This window comes from Magnolia sinica, chromosome 16, assembly GCF_029962835.1.
Source record: "Magnolia sinica isolate HGM2019 chromosome 16, MsV1, whole genome shotgun sequence".
Lineage (NCBI taxonomy): Eukaryota > Viridiplantae > Streptophyta > Magnoliopsida > Magnoliales > Magnoliaceae > Magnolia > Magnolia sinica.
The window spans coordinates 69,458,989-69,466,574 of NC_080588.1; positions in this window are offsets into that span (position 1 = coordinate 69,458,989).

Here is a 7,586-nt window from a genome sequence, read left to right on the forward strand (position 1 = left end):
GAATAGAAAATTCTGAACAATTACAACAAACTTAGGACTGGTCCTGGATTTTCTAGGACTGGTCGAGCCAGTGCTAAGACTAGTCGAACAAGGTCCAGGACTAGTCTTAGAACAGACCAAATACTTATAAAGTGATTCAATTTGAATTATGTCTTCAAAATGACCTACCCTAAGGTCAATCTATGGTCTTTCATATGTGGAACATGAAATATGGACATTGAAATACCATTTCTTCAGATGATAGATGACCTTGGAAGATTGTGAAGCTTGATATCTCTATTTTTGATGTAACATTACGCTTGAGATCTTCTAAGGCTTATATTACACTTAATCTTGAGTTGTACTTCCTGTAGCTTGAATTTCACTTGACTTGGGTCTTGAACAAGATCACTTCTTTGTAGCTTGTACTTGCATTTCTTGAAATGGATTGAAGTAGTTCTTCGTTCTTGACTTGAAGCAACGTGTTTAGAGAGGTGATGCAATGTCTTGATCATATATACCAATAAGCTACACAAGACATAGATTGATATTTTGGCACTACAAAATTTGACAACCAAAGAAGCATAAAACCATAGCACTTACAATCTCCCCCTTTGTCAAATTTGTGACAAAACATACTCAACAATAATATCACCAATATACATTCAAAGAATCATGTATGCACTAGTTATAAAAGAAAACAGTTATATAAGAGAACCAGTTACAGCCTGGTTAAAGAATCATGCACCAGTTGTCATTAAATAGCATAAATTCTTCCTTACTTATTTACTCCCCCTGAGTAGCACACAAAAAAAATTTAATGCTACTACCCTTCAATACATATTCCATCCTTCAATACATATTCCATTCCAATCAATACGTGAAATTTTCTCTCCCTTTTTGTCACAATATGACAAAGGAAGAAATCAAAAGGATAATTAGCAGGAGAGTAAGAAATGTATGAACTAGTCAAGATATAAGCAAGTTAACAAGTCCACACAACATAAGCTAGTTCAAACAGAAACTTAAGGTTCATACAACACCAAAAGTAAAAAGTAATAAAGTTAATACAGACCAATATAATCACTTAATTAGATTCTAAAGGAGTAGGAATAGAAGGATCAAGTTGATGAAGGCCCTTGTTTATACGCCCGAGATACTTGCGTATATATTTAAACCTTAAATCGTAGCCAACATTCATATTTTCTACCTTCTCTTCCAGAGCACGTAAGCAAGCATCAAACTCGGATGGCTCATAATCAGGACCAGAGTCAGATTTTATCTCATCAAAAATGTCATTCATGTTAATGTCATCTGGAGGAAGATCACCGGCATCTTCTTCATTCCCGGCTTCACTCCACTTCCACCAATATCCACTTGGCCAGAGCCAATCCCATTTTCATCTTATTTATATTAGAATTGTTGAAAATGAGATGATGGATAGAGCCTCTCCAACCGGCATAACTACTAGCATATGATTAGCTAAAAATCATAAGATAGGCAAATGGAATATCACTATGACCTAAATGGAGACGAAACGAATAATGGAATTACATATCAAGGAAAGCAGATAAAAAGGAAAGCAAAATGATAGAATGCAAGACTCGAACCATAAAAGACGTTAGCTCTTTTTTATTACCAGACGCAAATACAGATTTGAGATAAATATTCTATGAAGAACCCGTATCTGGGTAACAAATACCTTGCGGGAGCGCATTCCCTTTATGAGTCCATTGCACATTTAAATTACAAAGATCTCTCGTTAACATACGTTTCTCCGATTCAGAGGGTTTTCAGTTAAAGTATGAATAAGAATACCCTCATCATTAATAGGAATATCCATTAGAGATATCAAATGACGATCTACATCAAATGACCCTTCTTTAGCATCAATCTTAAAAGATAAATTCTCAGAAGAAAAGTCAGAAAGACATGCAAACATGGCTTGTGCAATAGATTGGAATGCAGGCCCACCCCAATGTAACATGTTATCCCATCCTAGCTTGAAGAAGAGGTAGGATACCAAAAGGAGCAATGTGGTCGAGATCAACAGGACGTTCAACAATGACATTGTGCATACGCAAATCCCGCACATATGAGGGATCATCTTCGAGACCGAAGATGGCGCCGAGTTAAATTCGACCTAGAAGAGGAAGCACCACATGTTGTTTTTCTTTTTTCCTCTAGAGTCCATTTGTAACGAGAAAGTTAAGGAAATAAGAAGATGTAAAGGATCTAGAGTGGGATTTTGTTAGATCAGATTTTTCAAAAGAAAATTCCAAAATTGTAATGAAAGATTAAATAGATTACTCCAAGAGATAAAATGAAGTGGTATAGACTAGAATCTACAAGAAAAACACAAATGATGCACTAACCTTGAATATCTAGGTTGGTGGCTTCGACTGGTCGGGCGTCGGCTCGTTGGAGAGAGAATAGGAAATGAGGAAGATGAGATATTTTCCTAAATTTTAAAAGACCCAATGCGCTCCACGACCGGTCTTGAGCTGTCCTTGACCGGTCATACCACGACCGATCAAGCACATCCATGACTGGTCGTGTATAGGAAAAAACATGCATTTTTCATGAAAATTTAAATTTTAAACACAAATTATCAAATATATACACTATGATACATACATGCATGAATAATCAATTTTGAATACACATACCAAGATCAAATTTTAATTTATTAAATTTGCTTTTGTCGAGCGGTTTAGTGAAAATGTCAACAAGTTGAGTCTCAGTCGGAATGTATTCCAAAGATATTATCTTTTCTTCCACTAATTCACGAATATAATGATACCTGATGTCAATGTGCTTGGTACGTGAATGTTGGATTGGATTTTTTAAAATATTTATTGCACTGAAATTATCACAATATATTATCATTGATTCCTGTGCAATTCCATAATCGTTTAACATACGTTTTATCTAAACAAGCTGAGTACATGCATTTCCTGCTACAATGTATTCAGCCTCAGCAGTTGAGAGCGATATAGAACTTTGTTTCTTGCTAAACCAAGAAACTAAACAATTTTCAATATAAAAACAACCACCACTTGTTGATTTTCTATCATTAAGATTACCAGCCCAGTCAGCATCCGAGTCCCAGCTAATTGAACACTAGTCTCGAGTGGACACCAAAGACCGAGATTAACAGTACTTGTGATATATCTCATAATTCACTTGACAACAATCAAGTGTGATTCTTTAGGATCAGACTGATATCTAGCGCAAATACCAACACTTAAAGTGATATCAGGTCTACTAGCAGTTAAATAAAGTAGACTACCAATCATACTTCTATACGATTTAGGATCCACATTTTTACTGTAGAGTCCTTTAAGAGTCTTAAAGTTGTACTCATAGGAGTATCAAAATTCTTACCATTCTCAAATTCGAACCTTTTAATCAAGTTCAAGGCATACTTGGTTTGAGAAATAAAAATACCATCATGTTGTTGTTTTACTTGCAACCCTATGAAATAATTTAATTCCCCAACCATGCTCATTTTGAACTTAGATTTTATTAAATCTATAAACTCAACAGTCATGTTAGTACATATTGATCCATAAATAATATCATCAACATATATAAGACTCGTATCCTAGTCCGTACCATTCCATTAGCTTCCGCAGTCCTTCCGGTCAAATTTCGGCAACCTTCGCACCGTATCCGACGATTGCGCGCGATCCTAAACCAGGTCCCACATACCGAAGTCGGTTCGAACCGAAACTTGTATCATAGCCACCGCGTCGTCGCCACGGTTCCAATGCCGTGACTTGCGCATCGAACTGATACCCATGCTAGGAGATGTGGGCCTGCGTTCATTCTAAAGAAAACACCGCGCGTTGCGGATTTCGAGGGAATCTCTACGAAATGTCCCATCAATCAATCAATCACTCATGTTAAGTACAAGTCAAGTCACACCTTATCCAAGTACAACAACCCATCCCTCTTTCTCCACAAAGTCAACTCTCTCTCTTTTCACCTATTCCTCTTTTCCCAAAATTTCAACCCAACCCATACCTCTCCTTACATCACCCATCACCCATCACACCTCACCCATCCATATCCCTCCCATCATCTTACTCTCTCTCCCTCATTTCTCAAATCTCCCAAGCAACTCAAGCTTCACACGTCCAACCTCCCTCTCTCCCAAACCACAAGTGTGGCCCACCCTCTCATCTCTCATCCACACCATCAATCTCCTATCAACCTCCATCAAAAGGCAAGCTAAGGAGCATTGGAGTCTAAGGGACCAAGAAGAAGGAAGATAAGGTGAGTGATCTACCGTTGTTTTTAATTTTAAGGGCCACTTGTTGTGGGACTCACTTGATGTATGTGTTGTATCAATGGAGGGCCCATAATGGCGGGGTCCCTCCTCTCTCTCTCTCCCCTCCCTAGAATGAAGTGGGCCCCACCAAATCATGTTAAATCCATTTCATTCATCAATGGTGTGGCCCACCACATTTTAGGCAAAAATCCACCATCCAGTGGGAATATATATATATATATATAGTTGGTGGGCCACATCCATGTGGGACCCACCACAATGCATGTGTCTATCCATGTCGTCCAGCGTCCCTGGACGCTGGACGGGCGAGGCTGTCATGGAATGTGTAGCATGGGTGTGTACTTTCAAAAAAAAAGAGAAAGAAGTGGTGGGCCACTCATGCAGGCCCCACCTTGATGTATAAGTCAAATCCAAGCCGTCCATCCTCTTCCTTAGATCATTTTAGGCGTTGAGCCGGAGGTTGAGATCAATCTGATAATCAAGCGGGCCATACCATGGGAAATAGTAATGTTTACCGTTAAAACCCACTTTGATGTTTTTATTCGTCAAAAATATGCTACATATCGGGCGTGTTTGGTGGTCTTGGGATATGGAAGTCAATGAGCGGGGCGGATTTTTCTGATGAGGGCCCCACCTGTGAAAAACCGTGAGAAAACGGTTTTAAAAAAAAATAATAATAATAATAATAAAATATAATAACAATGCAGGCAGCGCCTACGCTGGCTATTGACGGATGACTGGGCTGGGGCTCACGGCCCCAGCTGTGGGCCCCATGTGATGCGTTTCAAACATCAACACCGTGCATTTGGTGGGCCATCCTCCTAGCTACGGTCCACCCAAAAATCAGCCGTATATGGAACTCGGGTGGGCCATACCATCTAAAATCATGTGAGGACATGCCTAAACATATAAAATTACTCGGTGGGGCCTACCTGAATTTTGGATGCGACTGAAACTTGGTCTAAACCGTCGGTCCAGTGGGACACACATAATGGGTGGACTGGATACAGGGACCACAGTCTAGTGGCCCCCCTGGTCCATGTGACTTTATCAACAGTTGGATAGCAATAAACATTACCGTGGGCCCATGGTCCACGTGACCTGTGAACAGTTTGGATGGCAAACAAACATTACTGTGGGCCCAAGGTCCACCTGACCTTATGAATAGGTTGGATTACAATAAATATTACAGTGGGCCCTACCCAAGGTCCACGTGGCCTTATGATCAGTTGGGTGGAAAATAAACCTTAGGTTGGGCCCTGGTTGGGTGGGAAATAAACCTTATGTTGGGCCCTAGGTTGGGTGGAACATAAACATTATGGTAGGCCCCTCTTGGGACCCACTTAAGTATATATTGTGATCCACACCCTCCATTAGTGTGAGCCCTACCATGATGCATATATTTCATCCAACCGTCCAATCATTTTGGAAAATATTTTAAGGCCGTGTGATAAGGCCCATCTTGGTGTGTTTGTGGGCGATCTGTTGAGGCCCACCTTGATGTATTGGTGGTCCTTATTGAGGCCCACTTTGGTTTGTATAGGGCCCGTATTATGAGGCCCATCGTGATGTATGCAAGGCCCATGTGACTAGGCCCATGTTGATGCATTTGTGGCCCGTCATTAAGGCCCACCTTGATATGTATATGTGAGCCCCATGTATGAGGCCATTTGATGTATTAGAGGCCCATGGGTCGAGGCCCAATAGGACGTACATAATGTCCCTTGTAGTGTGACTCCACCATAGCATATGTATTGACATCCATAACGGGCCACGCCTTAGGAGCAATGCTGGTTTGACGTCCACATTGAATGGATAATGTTGGTTAAATGTCTGCATTATAACTCTCCCTAAGGCCCACTGACAGGCCCATACTTGTGGTAAGTAGGCCGTCTAGGCCCATCTCCGTTATACACAGAGCCCATCTCTTTATACTTGTTTAGTATAGATCCATGATTCATGATCATTTGCATCATATGTATGTCTGATGTGAGGAGTGACCGATCATAGCATATGCCTTCGGGCGGACTGTTTATGGGCTCCCTGATAGGCGGAGTTATCCCACATGAGCGCATGGTATGCGCAGGATTGATGCATGATTGGGCTATGTGATAGATGCACTTTGCCTTTGTGTAATTGTGATTACTGTATGCCCTAGTGACATCAAGGCCGTAGCCTCCACAGGCACATCGTAGATGGCCAAATAGGATACCGAAAATACTGTTTCTAGCATCGGGGGGCCATAAATGTCCATGGTTGAAAATTCCTAAACCTGATAGTACCAGAGGATGACTCTAATGTTGAGACTGAGTGGATACATGAGTGCACAAGGGCCATTTACTAGTATGTCATGTCTCCCACTATGTCGTGGTCGGTTGGAAAGGGGTGTGACCTTACCCGCCCGAGTGAGGAGGCAATTTCTAGGTTGAGTTTGACCAACTTGAGGAATAGGTCCACTATCGATAAGCTAGGCCTGATATTAACAGGTGGATAGTGAGGTCTCTTCTACTCACCTAGTTGTGCGCTCGGATAAGGGCGATAAGCTGGCGTAGAGTGTACTTGACCCCGATGATTATCCATACTGAGAACCGCACTGATTTGATGCTCTAGTGAGGAGCTGCATTGATATGTGGATGAGGATTGACATGCTTGACTTGCATTCTGTATCGCATGGCCTTGGTACGGCTGATTGCATTCATGTACTCATCACCATGATTCCGCATTACTCTGACCTTGCATTATGAGCACGCTTATATTGCGCACACACTTACACCACCCTCTAAGCTTTCTATAAGCTTATGCACGATTGATGCGTGCAGGTGACGCCAGGTCGCAGCCATAGCATAGCAGCAGCAGGAGTGTGCGGTCGAGCCTTTGGAGTTTTGTTATTCGCACTATCTTGTATTTCCCTTCAGACGCATTGTACTTAAAGTTTTTGATCATAGTGGATTTTGTGATGGTGTTCTTGTGGTTATTGTTCGTGGGTTATGCTTTTGGTTATGCTCATTATAATTGAACTGATGATTTGAAATCCTCCTTGTAGCATCTCAGGATCGAAACCTGGTGTATAGGTGCTGGGAGTTGAGAATGGGGTACTACGGAGGCTATCGGCGCCAGATTCAGCGATCGAGAATTTTGTGAGCCTGGTTTCCGAGTTTGGGGTGTGACAACATAGATCTGAACCATTAAGATATCATAGTTATGTTTCTTAACAAAGAGCGTCTTATCAACAATATCCATTTCTTGAAGCACTTTATTTTTTCTCTCCACAATTCCATTTTGTTGTGGAGTTTTGGGCGCAGAGAATTCA